General features: G+C 33.4%; 1 long non-coding RNA gene across 1 annotated transcript; it reads right to left on the bottom strand.

The window, feature by feature from the left end:
• Positions 1–3,681: 3,681 nt before the first annotated feature.
• On the bottom strand, positions 3,682–5,480 carry LOC139500641 (uncharacterized). Its single transcript, XR_011658324.1, has 2 exons — positions 5,430–5,480; positions 3,682–5,165 (listed from the first exon to the last, which is right to left on the bottom strand). It is a non-coding gene; the product is annotated as an uncharacterized lncRNA (long non-coding RNA).
• Between the last annotated feature and the right edge of the window lie 13,040 nt (positions 5,481–18,520).

Below are 18,520 nucleotides of genomic sequence, written 5' to 3'. Positions count from 1 at the left end.
TTCATGAATTACATTTCTTGTTTTACTCAAATAACCCAAACTGAACAACTATTAGCTGAAATATAGACGGAAGATACCAGATACCAAGTTAACATTTAAAGCAAATAAGTCGAGACAAACTTACTTCACTATGGAAATATAAAATATCACGAATCTTTTGCAAATGTGTCAACTACTAACTATTTACTAACTATTAAAACAATGCTGTAATATGGTCAGCTGATCAAAAGGTATGATAATACTGATTATAAGATTAGTCATTACTATTAAAAGTGATCATCCTAGAATATACCCATTTGTTATAGGGCATAAGCTACATATAAATGTAGGACTCTAAAGAGCGATGAGGACGCTACAGTACGATGGCCATGCTTAAGTGCGACGGTCTACGCTAAAGTTCGATGCCTGTGTAAACCGGAAATAGCTATTTTTTGTACTTTATTAATATAAAAGTACATAGAACCAGATACTTTTGGAATCAGTGTCAAATAAATATTCAAATATTATCGGGAGTAACATTTTTCAAACCGGAAGTAACATATTATCTCCCTTATTTAAAAATTATTGTATAGAAACCATATATTTTTGGAACCAGCGTACAATAAGCTATCATTTGACGATTGAAATGACATTTTACACTTAATTTTACAACTTTCATATTAAAATACATTGTTTTGGGTGGAAAGACCATCATTTGTCCTCTGAACAATTGGTTTTTAATGATTATTATTATTTTATATTTTGCTTTAATTGAAATAGTTATGAAAACGTTCTTACTATAATGATCGATTTTTATATTATGTGATCTTCGATCATGTTTTTTGTTTAAATGCAATTTTTTTGCCTGTTCATACATGTTTCGTCAAAAATTCTATTGATAACCAAAAAAAACCAGGATCTTTATGAAAAATATTTGGTATATATTTTATTTTGCAGATGATGAAAATGTGAAAAATAAAAAAAATATGATTTGAGACAAGTTGGAGCAAGAACGCATTTTTCTTATATAATTCCACTCTGCAAATACAAAACAGATGTTACAAAAGCACATCGGAAATTTATTATAGAAACTTTCGAGTAAAATGCCTGTTTGTACTGTTCTAGTGTACCTTATAGTTTTATAATATATATTCAAGAGTGATACATTGCACATTTTTAGATTGACCCCTTTGGAAGTGTTGTGACTACATTGTACCTGAACATATAGTTCTTGTTTGATGTATATCTATATTTTGTTTTTTAGTTTTTACCTGTTGTCCTTTAATAACTTATAACAAATATATATATTTTAGTGTTGTAATAAACATGGGGCAAAATGTATTTACTCCTCTTAATTTTTAGCATAAGGTAAAATTGTTACATTCTGGTTTTTATTATAAATAAGCGTATATATAACGCAACAGCAAAAACATATTATTATGACTTTGTAAAAGTGAGGAAAGAAAACAAAAGAGAAGAAAGCATTTAAGTTATACGTTATTAAAAGAACTTAATATTCAGAAGTATGAATAGTCTCATGAGATTTATGACAATTTATGGTTCAGATGTAACGAAAGCACCTGCAAAATCAACGAACATTCCTTTTTGTACTGTTTTAAGGGCCTTTAATATATATGAGAAAAGGAGACAGTGTGCATATTGTAATATTGCCTCTTTCATTGATCCATTATAAAATTGTTTTAAATATAGCATTTGTTTTATATATATTTATATTTTATACGCATAATTACAGCAGGTTTTCTTTGTACTTTTATTTAATTTCTTGTGTATAAAGATTTAAAGATAGTTTTAACCTAGAATGACATATATGTAATCTCATTGTTAACTTCATTGTTTCAGTATGACTACACCGCGGGTATGTTAATGCCGTATTTTCAAAAGAATGAAAAAATGATACTTGAATTTCAACTTTTAATAAAAAGACTTTTTGACTCATTTATAGTGTAATTTGTTATATTTTTTAGTTTTGCTAGTATGTTGACAATATAAATTTTCGTTTTCAAAAATAACATTCTCAAATTATCACGTGGTTATCACGTGACACTCAAAATCTATTTATAAACATGAAAACAGTAAACTCAAAAGTGCTAGCGTGTAGACACTCTTTTGTTTCTAAGTATTGTTATCTGTGGATAGCTTATATACTAAAGTATTAGAAAAGTGCTACTCGCCTCCTTTGAATAAAAAGATTAATTAAATAAACGGAGATTTTCGACTGAATTGCGCCAAAAATACTATGACCTTCAGATATTACATCGTTTAACACTTAAACGGTATAAACAACATGAACCGAGTAGCAGTTTTCGTAAAATATTAATATTCAGCTTTCTGTACGTTAATTTGAATCGAAATTTCATTATTTCTACACGCTAGCACTTTTGAGTCAAAGTTAACTTGTTTCACAAGTTTTCGGGTCCGTCATTGTTTAGAAACGCACAAGTGACTTTCAAAGGGAAGTAATTCTGTAATAAGAAATAAAAATTTCAGTCATCGGGAAATTGTTGCTGATCTTTATTTAAATGTACGTTTTGTTGCATTTTCTCCATAACCAATTTATTTAATAAAAGAAACAAAGTATTTAAATATATATTTTACTCGGAGAATAGATCAGAATGATTATAATTACACATCGGCTTGGTATGAATACCCCTTTTCTTTCTGTTTGGTATTTTTTGGCAAAAAAATTATGTATTGAATTTTTCTACGGACACTGTAGCTTTATCTACCAATAAAACATGACATCCGTGTATTCGCACAACAGTGTGGGAAGTGTTGTTAAACACCATTCAATCAATCAGATAGTTCTTTGAATTGTGTTTCCTATTTTGTCAGATGAGGTGCCTCTCATGTTTGGGTTTTGCCTCTTGTAACAGTGTAAACTGTCAGAGTGTACAATAAAATCTTGAATCTTGCTCATTCTTCATAAATCATACAGACCCATACACTGTACATCATTCAATCGTTGGTCACAGTGGCAATCACACCATATAGTAATGACAGCTTGGAATATATATATATTCAATGTCCTGCTTATTTTTCTCTCAATAAATCTAATTACCACATGATAGAAAACATAGTTTAAGAAAAATAGATGTTGATTTCATAGAAAAAAAACTTATGATGGTCAGTAAGTATGGGACTATTAAATCAATTTATACCAAAGTCCAAGAGCTAATGGAAATTTAATTGTATTTCAAATCCTGCAACATTTTTATCACACATTCCCTTTACACCATGTACACATTCAATGAACATTCTGTGTCTCATTCAAGCATACTTAAAACTCCAGAATATGTATTTATTCTATGTATGTATATATGTACCATTATCTCTGTAACTTAAATTTGTATTTAGTTGATGAGAATAAAATATTCCAAAACTGCAGAACATTTTCTTTTACAGCTTATTTCCTACAGCTTGTAGAGCAAAAGTTTGGTTGGCTTGCTTGTTTTGTTTGTATAAACATTTACCCAAGCTTAAAACACTTAAGATTGTCATCTTCAAACAATAAATATAGGCAAACTTAAACCTGTAAATATATAGTTAAATTCAATTGGATGTTATTTAAATAATCATTGTACAATATACAAACAAAGCAATCAAGGTAACCAAAGTCTTGCTCTACATTCAATAGGAAAATAGCTGTAATCTGTGCCTTCTTTTTAAGGTACAGGAAAAAAAATATAGGTATATATAGGGTGTAAAGGTTTTTAAAGAATATATATAATTTTGCAGGGTAAAGAAAAGATGCTATTTGATTAAAAATAATAGATAAAAATTCTCTTAACAACTAATTGCCCCCCCCCCCCCCCCCTCCACACACACACTCAGTTCAGACCCCAATTTATGTATCTGAGGCCTAAATCTGTATAAATTAGAAAAATCATGAACTTGGACAACTGATCACAACTGTTTTAATTATCTTTATTTTTATTTAAATATCAATATAATAATATATTATCTTTTACAATTGCAATGCTAACCATCAATAAGGTGTTTATTTTTAATGATAAACAGCATAAAACTAGCAGACATCAGTTTAAACCATGTTGAAAAGTTAAAGTTATAATATTTATCATCTTTTTAAGCTTCATGTAATTAGATAATTGAATTAATATTGATAATTGCTCTTCAATAAGCATTATTTGGTACTTTCTGAAAAGGTGGAGTGAATTTTTTTGTAAGGGAATATGATCAGTGTCTAACAAAAAACCTTACAGGGCAATCTCAAAGTTGTTTCATTTAACCCACGTAATCTAAAATATACATTCACTGATTGATTGATTTGAAATTGTGTATTAAATGCAGCCAACATGACTTATTTTACTTCATGTGGTATGTTTTTCAATGTGTCACAACTTACCATCATAACCAAATAACATAGAATTTTTTGTTTTTTGTTATAAAACATGTTTCACAATCATAGAAATTAGGGAATGGGTGATCCTATTGATGAATCTATTTGCTAATTTGTATGTGAAAACATTTCATCATTCCTAACACTTTTGCTTCTGTTTCACATTATTATAAATAAACAATATGAATAATTTTTATTTAAATATTCCATGGAGCACAGCTAAATATACTTTATCCGCGGAATGAAATCACAATTTGTACACAGTGACACATTTATGAAGTAAAAGTTCAGTGAAACATCCTCTCCTCAGTGATCATATTAATTAGGACACAATATCACATACTATATGTTCTCCACTTTCTTATAAATTTTTCCTTTGTTGATCATGAATTAACACATGTTCCAGAATCATTGCAGTTAGTTATTCATTCATTTCAACATATTTCCTTTTGTTGAACCTGCTTTTTAATACAGCAGCAAATTTTTTTTCTCACTTATTTTTAATACAGTCAATTAACTTCTGCATTGTTCTAATTTGTGTTCCTTTTAGCACAGTTAAAACAGTCTTGATTCCATTCATTTTGTCACACATATATATGTATAAGTAAAGAGTTGCCTTTTCAGGAAAATTAATTTTCTCTTTATATCTCAATGTACAGGAATCTGATAATATGAAAATAATATCCTTGTTTGGGTTTCATTTGTTGATCATCCTTTGAATGACAAGTGCAGTCCTTGAGTCTTACTCATTTTATCAAATGTGCTATTGTATTGGAAGTGGCCATTGTTTCTCATTCATCTTAAAATTCTGCAAAAAAAAGGATATTATTATACACAATATAATTAATTTATAAGCCCCATTGCTATATATATGCATAATATCTATTACTTCAATCATTGTACTTGATTTATATGCTCTTAATGTGCCCTGTTATTAATATTTTGAACATAAAAATTATCTTATTCTTATTCTGATACAAAAAGAGAACTTCAATATAATCAATATTTAGTAAGCTTAATAGCCTAAGCCCTTAGTATCAGCAGTGGTTGGTAAAACCAATAGTAAACTTACATGTTTGTAATAAAATAATTGCCATGTTTGTTTACTTTCTTAACACATAAATATAATAGACAGATTAATCTAAACTCATAAACAATTAATCTTTAAATAGCTTTCATATCACTTCATGTGACATGTAGGCAGTCTGCATTATCATGTAAGCATTCAAATATTATATTATTAAACTGACACTTATTTTATAGTCACATGAAGTGCTCATTTGTGTGGGTGGTGTATACGTATAAAAGTATAAAAAAAATTGACTAAGCCTACAAGGAGAGGTAGACAGTCTGACTTGGTATACATTTCCATTCTCAATTTTATTTTTATGATAATATAGGGGGTGCACCCCTTACTAACAAAGTTAAGGAGCTATGTATACATAAATGAATAGTTTTAATTTATTGCATACACTATAAACCAAGGGGGAATTAAAGGGGGGGGAGGGTAATTATTATGTAACAGTTGGCTTGGAAAAAATCAAGTCTACTATAACTAATATTAACACAATATTTCTCCGAGCATTGTTTCCGTTTAGCCAACTTTATTGTTTCAATGATTGATTCGTCAGGACTCAAAGGTTTTCGTCGTCGGTTATCGAAATAAATGACGAATTATGAATTTTTTGATTCACTTCAACAATTTAATAAGAAGAAATGGGTACCGATGATAAAGAGTTACAATTTACAACGTATTTACCTCAAAATATATGCAAAATCCACCTTTCCATTGTGATTTCCATATGCCGACTTCTTTGACAAGGTGCTCAACAGCTGATGATAATGAGTGTGACGTGACAAGCTAAACATGGACGTTGATGAATCTTAGTTTTTGGCGATTTTCTTACTCAAAACTGTAAGTGTTCAAGGGAACAACGGTCATGTTTGAAGATATTGTTAATGTCGCAATGATGTTGTCGAAAAACAACAAGTTGATAAATCTTTGATCTCGGTGTAGCCAAAAAAATCACCACTCCATAGCAAATTCTCCCAACGTCCGATTTAGCCAATCAAAATTTGTATAGTTTCGAAAATGACGTAAAAGATGAGATTTCGATGCAATCACCATAACTAGAATTGGCATTGCAAGCAATAGCGGATGTCACCCTTCCCCCCATTGCCACTAAGCGGCAGCCATTTAAAAAACTTTTAACAGTGAATGCACATATTTGCATGGCTATACATTTTTCTGTAAATTTTCAGTACATTTAGATCATTTTAAAAACATGACATTTTACTGTTTCCATGGCAACGGCAGCCATTTTTAAATTTCCATGGTGATGGCAGCCATTTTTTAGTTCCAAAGTTGCACTGCAACTGGAAAGTCAGGGTTCCTTGTTATAGTGCACCATCATTCAGATTGGTTCCTTTGGCTCTGAGAAAACTGCCGGACAAAACTAGGTGGAAGAATAATAATAATAACTAGATTTGTAATTGCTAGCAATAACGGATGGCACCCTTCCCCCATTGCCAGGTGAGCGGCAGCCATTTTGAAAATTCCAAAGTCAAATAGTGCATCTACAGATGTCAAGTCTACATAAGCTAGGCAACATTTGTTATAAGTTTCATTAAATTTAAAGCATTTTTAAGTTTTTCATATTTTTGCTGTTTCCATGGTAACGGCGGCCATTTTGATTATTCCAAAGTCACACTCCCGCTGCAATCTTTTCCCTCCATAATCATATACCATTGAATGTCTCTAAAATAAATTTAACATTGATGTTCTGGAATGTTCTGTGAAAATTCAAAGTTTTGACCTTTTTGCATTGTTTCCATGGTAACAACAGCTATTTTGGAAATTCCAACGCCAAATGCCACATCTTCCTATGTTGCTCATCGTTACTGTGAAATTTCCTGAAGTTTGGAGCATTTTGAGAATTTCGAAATTTTTGGTGTAGTTTCCATGGCAACATAGTAGTTCCAATGATCACCAAAATCATCCAACACCTGTATATAGTGGGCACCTACATTGTATTAAAATATAATGTTTCTGAGTTCAAGCATATCCAAACAGTTCACCAAAACAAAAAACTGGATTTTTTCACATTTGTTCTGTTTCCATGGAAACGGTAGCCATCTTGAACCATTCCATGCTTACTGCAACTCTGCACATGGGGGTCCTTACTATAGTAGAGTTCCATCAACATTGGTCCATTGGATTTTGAGAAATCACCCGGACAAAATTTGTTGCAAGAAAAAAAATAATAATAACTAGAATTGCCATTGCAAGCAATAGCGGATGTCACCCTTCCCCCAATTGCCACTAAGCGGCAGCCATTTCAAAATTGTTTAACAGTGAATGCACATATATGCATTGCAGTACATCATTCTGTAAATTTTCAGTTCATTGAGAGCATTTTAGAAAATTTCATATTTTTGCTGTTTCCATGGCAACGGCAGCCATTTTGAAAATTCCAAAGTCAAAAGTCTCATCTATACATGCAAGTTAACAATAATATTAAGTTTCATAAAGTTTGGAGCATTTTGAAAATATTTGACATTTCCGCAGTTTCCATGGCAACGGTGGCCATTTTGGAAATTCCAACTTCAAAAGTCTCATTCAGACTTGTCAGTGTACAATCCTATTAAGTTTTATCAATTTTGGAGCATTTTGAAATTTTTGAAATTTTTGACATTTGGGATGGTTCCTATGGCAACAGAGACCGTTCCCAAAATTGAATGGCATATACCACATTGGTACATGGGAGGGACCATACCATCAAAGTTTCAATCAATTTGACCTACCATTTTAAGAAAGTAAATGCCACTTGAAGGTTTTTAGACCATTTTGACCTGTTTTGCATTGTTTCCATGGTAACGGCAGACATTTTCGAAATTGCAACACCAAATTCCACATCTACCAATGTTGCTCATCATTACTGTGAAGTTTTATAAAATTTGGAGCATTTCCATATTTTTGAAATTTTTGGTGTAGTATCCATGGCAACATAGCAGTTCCAATGATTGCCAAAATCATCCAAAACCAGTATATGCCCGGCACCTACATTGTATCAAAATATAATGATTCTAAGTTAAAGCATTTCCAAATAATTCATCAAAACCAAAAACTGGAATTTTCCATTATTTTTCGGTTTCCATGGTGATGGCAGCCATTTTTTAGTTCCAAAGTTGCACTGCAACTGGAAAGTCAGGGTTCCTTGTTATAGTGCACCATCATTCAGATTGGTTCCTTTGGCTCTGAGAAAACTGCCGGACAAAACTAGGTGGAAGAATAATAATAATAATAATAATAATAATAGTGAAAAAGAAACAGAGGAATAGCAATATGTCACCCGACATTGTCGATCGGGTGACATAATAATAAGAAACTAGATTTGCGATTGCAAGCAATAGCGGATGGCACCCTTCCCCTATTGCCAGGTGAGCGGTAGCCATGGTAACGGCGGCCATTTTGGAAATTCCAAACTCAAAAGTCAAGTCTACATTAGCTGAGCAACATTTGTTATAAGTTTCAATAAATTTGAAGCATTTTGAAGTTTTTTGTATTTTTGCTGTTTCCATGGTAACGGCGGCCATTTTGAATATTCCAAAGTCAAACCCCCGCTGCAATTTTTTCCCTCCACAATCATATACCATTTAATGTCTCTAGAATAAATTAAACATTGATGTTCTAGAATGTTCTGTGAAAATTCAAAGTTTTGACCTTTTTGCATTGTTTCCATGGTAACAACAGCGATTTTGGAAATTCCAACGCCAAATTCCACATCTTCCATTGTTGCTCATCGTTACTGTGAAGTTTCATTAAGTTTGGAACATTTTGAGATTTTTGAATTTTTTGGAGTAGTTTCCATGGCAACATAGTAGTTCCAATGAGTGCCAAAATCATCCAACACCTGTATATAGTGGGCACCTACATTGTATTAAAATATAATGATTCTGAGTTAAATAGTATCCAAATAGTTCACCAAAACAAAAAAGTGGATTTTTTCACATTTGTTCCGTTTCCATGGTAACGGCAGCCATCTTGAAAGTGCCACCCCCAAAAAGCAAATCTTCATTTGGTGGTTAACATTATGGTATAGTTCCATCTTCTTGGGTCCATTCATATGAGAGTTCCAGACTGGACAAAAATGTGTGGAAGAAAAATAATAATAACTAGATTTGCGATTGCAAGCAATAGCGGATGGCACCCTTCCCCTATTGCCAGGTGAGCGGTAGCCATGATAACGGCGGCCATTTTCGAAATTCCGAACTCAAAAGTCAAGTCTACATTAGCTGAGCAACATTTGTTATAAGTTTCAATAAATTTGAAGCATTTTGAAGTTTTTTGTATTTTTGCTGTTTCCATGGTAACGGCGGCCATTTTGAATATTCCAAAGTCAAACCCCCGCTGCAATTTTTCCCTCCACAATTATATACCATTTAATGTCTCTAGAATAAATTAAACATTAATGTTCTAGAATGTTCTGTGAAAATTCAAAGTTTTGACCTTTTTGCATTGTTTCCATGGTAACAACAGCGATTTTGGAAATTCCAACGCCAAATTCCACATCTTCCAATGTTGCTCATCGTAACTGAGAAGTTTCATTAAGTTTGGAACATTTTGAGATTTTTGAATTTTTTGGAGTAGTTTCCATGGCAACATAGTAGTTCCAATGAGTGCCAAAATCATCCAACACCTGTATATAGTGGGCACCTACATTGTATTAAAATATAATGATTCTGAGTTATATAGTTTCCAAATAGTTCACCAAAACAAAAAACTGGATTTGTTCACATTTGTTCCGTTTCCATGGTAACGGCAGCCATCTTGAAAGTGCCAACCCCAAAAAACAAATCTTCATCTGGTGGTTAACATTATGGTATAGTTCCATCTTCTTGAGTCCATTCACATGAGAGTTCCAGACTGGACAAAAATGTGTGGAAGAAAAATAATAATAAAAATAAAAAAAACAAAAAGAAACGTAGAATAACAATATGTCACCCAAACTCCGTTTAGGGTGCCATAACTAGATTTGCGATTGCAAGCAATAGCGGATGGCACCCTTCCCCTATTGCCAGGTGAGCGGTAGCCATGGTAACGGCGGCCATTTTGGAAATTCCAAACTCAAAAGTCAAGTCTACATTAGCTGAGCAACATTTGTTATAAGTTTCAATAAATTTGAAGCATTTTAAAGTTTTTTGTATTTTTGCTGTTTCCATGGTAACGGCGGCCATTTTGGAAATTCCAAACTCAAAAGTCAAGTCTACATTAGCTGAGCAACATTTGTTATAAGTTTCAATAAATTTGAAGCATTTTGAAGTTTTTTGTATTTTTGCTGTTTCCATGGTAACGGCGGCCATTTTGAATATTCCAAAGTCAAACCCCGGCTGCAATTTTTTCCCTCCATAACCATATGCAATCATATACCATTTAATGTCTCTAGAATAAATTAAACATTGATGTTCTAGAATGTTCTGTAAAAATTCAAAGTTTTGACCTTTTTGCATTGTTTCCATAGTAACAACAGCGATTTTGGAAATTCCAACGCCAAATTCCACATCTTTCAATGTTGCTCATCGTTACTGTGAAGTTTCATTAAGTTTGGAACATTTTGATATTTTTGAATTTTTTGGAGTAGTTTCCATGGCAACATAGTAGTTCCAATGAGTGCCAAAATCATCCAACACCTGTATATAGTGGGCACCTACATTGTATTAAAATATAATGATTCTGAGTTAAATAGTATCCAAATAGTTCACCAAAACAAAAAACTGGATTTTTTCACATTTGTTAGGTTTCCATGGTAACGGCAGCCATCTTGAAAGTGCCAACCCCAAAAAGCAAATCTTCATTTGGTGGTTCACATTATGGTATAGTTCCATCTTTTTGGGTCCATTCCCATGAGAGTTCCAGACTGGACAAAAATGTGTGGAAGAAAAATAATAATAAAAATAAAAAAAACAAAAAGAAACGTAGAATAACAATATGTCACCCAAACTCCGTTTAGGGTGCCATAACTAGAATTGCCATTGCAAGCAATAGCGGATGTCACCCTTCCCCTATTGCCACTAACCGGCAGCCATTTCAAAATGGTTTAACAGTGAATGCACATATATTCATGGCAATACATCTTTTTGTAAATTTTCAGTACATTCAGAGCATTTTAAAGAAAATCACATTTCTGCTGTTTCCATGGCAATGGGAGCCATTTTGAAAATTTCAAAGTCAAAAGTCTCATCTGTACTTGCCAGTTAACAATAATATCAAGTTTCATTAAGTTCAAAGCATTTTGAGAAATTTTGACTTTTTTGCAGTTTCCATGGCAACGGTGGCCATTTTGGAAATTCCATAGTCAAAAGTCTCATCCAGACTTGGCAGTCAACAATAATGTTAAGTTCCATCAATTTTGGAGCATTTTGAAATTTTTGAAATATTTGATCCTGTATCCATGGTAACAGAGCAGTTCCAATGATTGTCATAATCATTCAAAACCTGTATATAGTGGACAACTATATTGTATAAAAATTTGATGATTTTAAGTTCAAGCATACCAAAGTTATTCACCAAACCCTGAAGTTTTTGGAGCATTTTGACCTTTTTGCATTGTTTCCATGGAAACGGCAGACATTTTGGAAATTCCAACGCCAAATTCCACATCTACCAAAGTTGCTCATCGTTATGCTAGAATTTCTAAAAATTTGGAGCATTTTCATATTTTTGAAATTTTTGGTGTAGTATCCATGGCAACATAGCAGTTCCAATGATTGCCAAAATCATCCCAAAGAGGTATATAGTGGGCACCTACATTGTATTAAAATCTAAAGATTTTAAGGTTACGCATTCTCAAACAATTCACCTAACTCCAAAATTATATTTTTTCACCATTTTTCCGTTTCCATGGTGATGGTACCCATTTTTTTAGTGCCAATATTGAAAAGCAACAGGAAAGTCAGGGTTCCTTGTTATAGTGCACCATCATTCAGATTGGTTCCTTTGGCTCTGAGAAAGCGGCCGGACAAAATTAGGTGGAAGAAAAATAATAATAATAATACGGAAAAAGAAACAGAGGAAAAGCAATATGTCACCCGACATTGTCGATCGGGTGACATAAAAATAAAAACAACTAGATTTGCCATTGCAAGCAATAGCGGATGGCACCCTTCCCACATTGCCAGGCGAGCGGCAGCAATCTAGAAAATTCCAAAGTCAAAGTGTGCATCTACACATTCAAATTATCATATTTGTTAAGTTTCATTAAGTTTGGAGCATTTTGAAGTTTTTGACATTTTTGCTGTTTCCATGGTTACGGCGGCCATTTTGAAAATTCCAACTTCAAATGTCAACTTTGCTGATGCCAGTGACCATTCCTGTAAAGTTTCATCCAGTTTACAGCATTTTTATTTTTTTTGAAATTTTTGACCTTTTTGCATTGTTTCCATGGTAACAACAGATATTTTGGAAATTCCAACGCCAAATTCCACATCTTCCAATGTTGCTCATCGTTACTGTGAAGTTTCATGAAGTTTGGAGCATTTTGATATTTTTGAAATTTTTAGTATAGTTTCCATGGCAACATAGTAGTTCCAATGAGTGCCAAAATCATCCAACACCTGTATATGGCCGGCACCGACATTGTATCAAAATATAGTGGTTCTGAGTTTAAGCATATCAAAACAGTTCACCAAAACAAAAAACAGGATTTTTTCACTTTTGTTTCGTTTCCATGACAACGGCAGCCATCTTGATGGTGCCTTACCCCACTGCACTATAGAATGTGGTGGTCTACATTATGGCATAGTTCCATTAATATTGTTCAAGCCAATTCCGAGAAATAGAATGGACAAAAAAGTGTGGAAGAATAAAAATAACTAGAATTGCCATTGCAAGCAATAGCGGATGTCACCCTTCCCCAAATTGCCACTAAGCGGCAGCCATTTCAAAATTGTTGAACAGTGAATGCACATATATGCATGGCAATACATATTTCTGAAATTTTTCAGTACAATCAGAGCATTTAAAAAAAAAATTCACATTTCTGCTGTTTCCATGGCAACGGCAGCCATTTTGAAAATTTCGAAGTCAAAAGTTTCATCTTTACTTGCCAGTTAACAATAATACCAAGTTTCATTAAGTTCAAAGCATTTTTAGAATTCTTGACATTTTTGCAGTTTCCATGGCAACGGTGGCCATTTTGGAAATTCCAAAGTCAAAAGTCTCATCCAGACTTGCCAGTCAACTATCATATTAAGTTTGATCAATTTTGGAGCATTTTGAAATTTTTGAAATATTTGGTCCTGTATCCATGGTAACATAGTAGTTCCAATGATTGTCAAAATCATTCAAAACCTGTATATAGTGGACAACTATATTGCATAAAAATTTGATGATTTTAAGTTCAAGCATACCAAAGTTATTCACCAAACCCGGAAGTTTTTGGAGCTTTTTGACCTTTTTGCATTGTTTCCATGGAAACGGCAGACATTTTGGAAATTCCAACGCCAAATTCCACATCTACCAAAGTTGCTCATCGTTATGGTAAAGTTTCAAAAAATTTGGAGCATTTTCATAATTTTGAAATTTTTGGTGTAGTTTCCATGGCAACATAGTAGTTCCAATGATTGCCAAAATCATCCAAAACCAGTCTATGGCTGGCACCTACAATGTATTAAAATATGATGATTCTGAGTTTAAGCATCTCCAAATTATTCATCAAAACCAAAAACTTGAATTTTTCACAATTGTTCCGTTTCCATGGAAACGGCAGCCATTTTGTATGGTCTTAGACCCTACTGCAACCCGAAATTTTGAGTTCCTCATTATAGTTAACTATCATTAAGATTGGTTCCATTGGCTCCGAGAAAAGTGGCGGACAAAATAGTTGGAAGAATAATAATAACTAGATTTGCCATTGCAAGCAATAGCGGATGGCACCCTTCCCCCATTGCCAGGTGAACGGCAGCCATTTTGAGCATTTCAAAGTCGGAAAATCACATGAAGACATGCCAGTTGTCATTACAGTAAAGATTTTAGACAAATTAGAGTATTTTGAAAATTTTGGATTTTTTGCTGTTTCCATGGTAACGGCGGCCATTTTGAAAATTCCTAAATTATATTTCAACTCTGCACATGCCAGTGAACATTTCTGTAAAGTTTCATTAAGTTTGGTGCATTTTCATTTTTTTTGTAATTTCCATGGTAACGGTAGCCATTTTGAAAATTCCAAAGACAGATTCCACTTTGACTCATTACATGTTACCTCCCCATAAAGTTTCTATGGGTTTAATATCATATTCTTTAAGAAAAAGCAGGTTTAATGTTTTTTCCCATAGGGCCAATGTTAAACTTTCGCCCTGTTTCCATGACAATGATGGCCATTTTGGAATTTCTAAATATAGTCGGTACATCAGGGCATACCAAGGAACATTTCCATAAAGTTTCATCCAGTTGGGTCTTACAATGAAAGATTTGGAATTTTGATTTTTTTTTACATTTTTTTAGTTTCCATGGTAACGGTAGCCATCATGCACATGCCAAAGTCCACTGCACAACTTATCATGGTGGTCCATATTCTAGTAGAGTTTAACCAACATTGGTCCATTGGATTCCGAGAAATAAGCTGGACAAAATCGGTGGAAGAAAAATAATAAGAAAAAAAAAAGAAACGTAGAATAACAATACGTCACCCCAACTCCGTTGAGGGTGCCATAATAACAAAGAAACAGAGGAAAAGCAATATGTCACCCGACATTGTCGATCGGGTGACATAATAATAATAATAATAATAATAATAAGAAAAAAAGAAACGAACAATAACAATATGTCACCCCAACTCCGTTGAGGGTGCCATAAAAAAAGAAACGTAGAATAACAATATGTCACCCCAACTCCGTTGAGGGTGCCATAACTAGAATTGCCATTGCAAGCAATAGCGGATGTCACCCTTCCCCCCATTGCCGCTAAGCGGCAGCCATTTCAAAATTGTTTAACAGTGAATGCACATATATGCATGGCAATGCATCTTTCTGTAAATTTTCAGTACATTCACAGCATTTTAAAAATTTCACATTTCTGCCGTTTCCATGGCAACGGCAGCCATTTTGAAAATTTCAAAGTCAAAAGCCTCATCATTACTTGTCAGTTAACAATAATATCAAGTTTTATTAAGTTTAAAGCATTTTGAAAATTTTTGACTTTTTTGCAGTTTCCATGGCAACGGTGGCCATTTTGGAAATTCCAAAGTCAAAAGTCTCATCCAGACTTGGCAGTCAACAATAATATTAAGTTTCATCAATTTTGGAGCATTTTGAAATTTTTGAAATATTTGATCCTGTATCCATGGTAACAGAGTAGTTCCAATGATTGTCATAATCATTCAAAACCTGGATATAGTAGACAACTATATTGTATAAAAATTTGATGATTTTAAGTTCAAGCATACCAAAGTTATTCACCAAACCCTGAAGTTTTTGGAGCATTTTGACCTTTTTGCATTGTTTCCATGGAAACAGCAGAGATTTTGGAAATTCCAACGCCAAATTCCACATCTACCAAAGTTGCTCATCGTTATGCTTAAGTTTCAAAAAAATTGGAGCATTTTCATATTTTTGAAATTTTTGGTGTAGTTTCCATGGCAACATAGTAGTTCCAATGATTGCCAAAATCATCCGAAACCAGTATATGGGTGGCACCTTTATTGTATTTAAATATAATGATTCCGAGTTTAAGCATCTCCAAATTATTCACAAAAACCAAAAACTGGAATTTTTCACAATTGTTCCGTTTCCATGGTAACGGCAGCCATTTTTAATGGTCTTAAGACCTACTGCAACCCAAAATTTTGTGTTCCTCATTATTGTCAACTATCATTAAGATTGGTTCCATTGTCTCCAAGAAAACTGCCGGACAAAAATCATTGGAAGAATAATAATAATAGTAAAGAAACAGAGGAAAAGCAATATGTCACCCGACATTGTCGATCGGGTGACATAATAATAATAATAGTGAAAAAGAAACAGAGGATTAGCAATATGTCACCCGACATTGTCGATCGGGTGACATAATAACTAGATTTGCCATTGCAAGCAATAGCGGATGGCACCCTTCCCCCATTGCCAGGCGAGCGGCAGCCATTTAGAAAATTGTAATGTCAAAGAATGCATCTACACATGCAATTTATCATTCTTGTTAAGTTTCGTTGAGTTTGGAGCCATTTTGGAAATTCCAACTCCAAAAGCTTCATCTGCCAATGTTGCTCATTGTTACTGTGAAGTTTCATTAAGTTTCGAGCATTTTGATATTTTTGAAAATTTGGTGTTGTTTCCATGGCAACATAGTAGTTCCAATGAGTACCAAAATCATCAAACACCTGTATATAGTGGGCACCTACATTGTATTAAAATATAATGATTCTGAGTTAAAGCATATCCAAACAGTTCACCAAAACAAAAAACTGGATTTTTTCACATTTGTTCCGTTTCCATGGGAACGGCAGCCATCTTGAAAGTGCCAACCCCAAAAAGCAAATCTTCATATTGTGGTTAACATTATGGTATAGTTCCATCTTCTTGGGTCCATTCACATTAGAGTTCCAGACTGGACAAAAATGTGTGGAAGAAAAATAATAAAGATAACTAGATTTGTAATTGCTAGCAATAACGGATGGCACCCTTCCCCTATTGCCAGGTGAGCGGCGGCCATTTAGAAAATTCCAAACTCAAAAGTCAAGTCTACATAAGCTAGGCAACATTTGTTATAAGTTTCCTTAAATTTGAAGCATTTTGAAGTTTTTCATATTTTTGCTGTTTCCATGGTAACGGCGGCCATTTTGAATATTCCAAAGTCAAACCCCTGCTGCATTTTTTGCCCTCCATAATCATATACCATTTAATGTCTCTAGAATAAATTTAACATTGATGTTCTGGAATGTTCTGTGAAAATTCAAAGTTTTGACCTTTTTGCATTGTTTCCAAGGTAACAACAGATATTTTGGAAATTTCAACGCCAAATTCCACATCTTCCAATGTTGCTCATCGTTACTGTGAAGGTTCCTGAAGTTTGGAGCATTTTGAGAATTTCGAAATTTTTAGAGTAGTTTCCATGGCAACATAGTAGTTCCAATGATCACCAAAATCATCCAACACCTGTATATAGTGGGCACCTACATTGTATTAAAATATAATGATTCTGAGATAAAGCATATCCAAACAGTTCACCAAAACAAAAAACTGGATTTTTTCACATTTGTTCTGTTTCCATGGAAACGGTAGCCATCTTAAACCATTCCATGCTTCCTGCAACTCTGCACTTGGGGGTCCTTACTATAGTAGAGTTCCATCAACATTGGTCCATTGGATTTCGAGAAATCACCTGGACAAAATTTGTTGCAAGAAAAATAATAAAAATAATAATAAGAAAAAAAAGAAACGTAGAATAACAATACGTCACCCCAACTCCGTTGAGGGTGCCATAACTAGATTTGTAATTGCTAGCAATAACGGATGGCACCCTTCCCCTATTGCCAGGTGAGCGGCAGCCATTTTGAAAATTCCAAAGTCAAAGAGCGTATCTACAAATGTTTATCAACATTGTTGTAAAATTTCATAAAGTTTGGAGCAATTTGAAACTTTTGAAATTTTTGCTGTTTCCATGGTAACGGTTACCAATTCCAAAATTCCAAAGACAGGTGCCACTTTGAAACATGCCATGTTACATATCCATGTAGTTTCATTGAGTTTGAACTTCCTTGTTAACGGAGTATATGCTACTTTAAGGTTTTCCCATAGGGTTTAATGCTAAATGTATTTAGTTTCCATGGCAATATAGTAGTTCCAAAGATTCCCGAAATCCCCTAAAACTTGTATATAGTGGACACCAACAATATATAAAAATTAGATGATTCTATGTTCATGCATACTCAAATTATTCACCAAAAACAAAAATTTTATTTTTCACATTTGTTCTGTTTCCATGGTAACGGTGGCCATCTTGAAAATGCCATACCCCGATTGCAAATCTGCACATGCTGGTTAACATTATGGTATAGTTCCATAACATTTGGTTCATCCAATTCCAAGATATAAGCTGGACAAAAAAAGTGGAAGAAAAATAATAAGAAACTAGATTTGCTATTGCTAGCAATAGCTGAGGATGGCACCCCGTAC

Source organism: Mytilus edulis, chromosome 13 (assembly GCF_963676685.1).
Source record: "Mytilus edulis chromosome 13, xbMytEdul2.2, whole genome shotgun sequence".
Taxonomy (NCBI): domain Eukaryota; kingdom Metazoa; phylum Mollusca; class Bivalvia; order Mytilida; family Mytilidae; genus Mytilus; species Mytilus edulis.
This window is presented reverse-complemented; position numbering and strand designations above follow the sequence as displayed.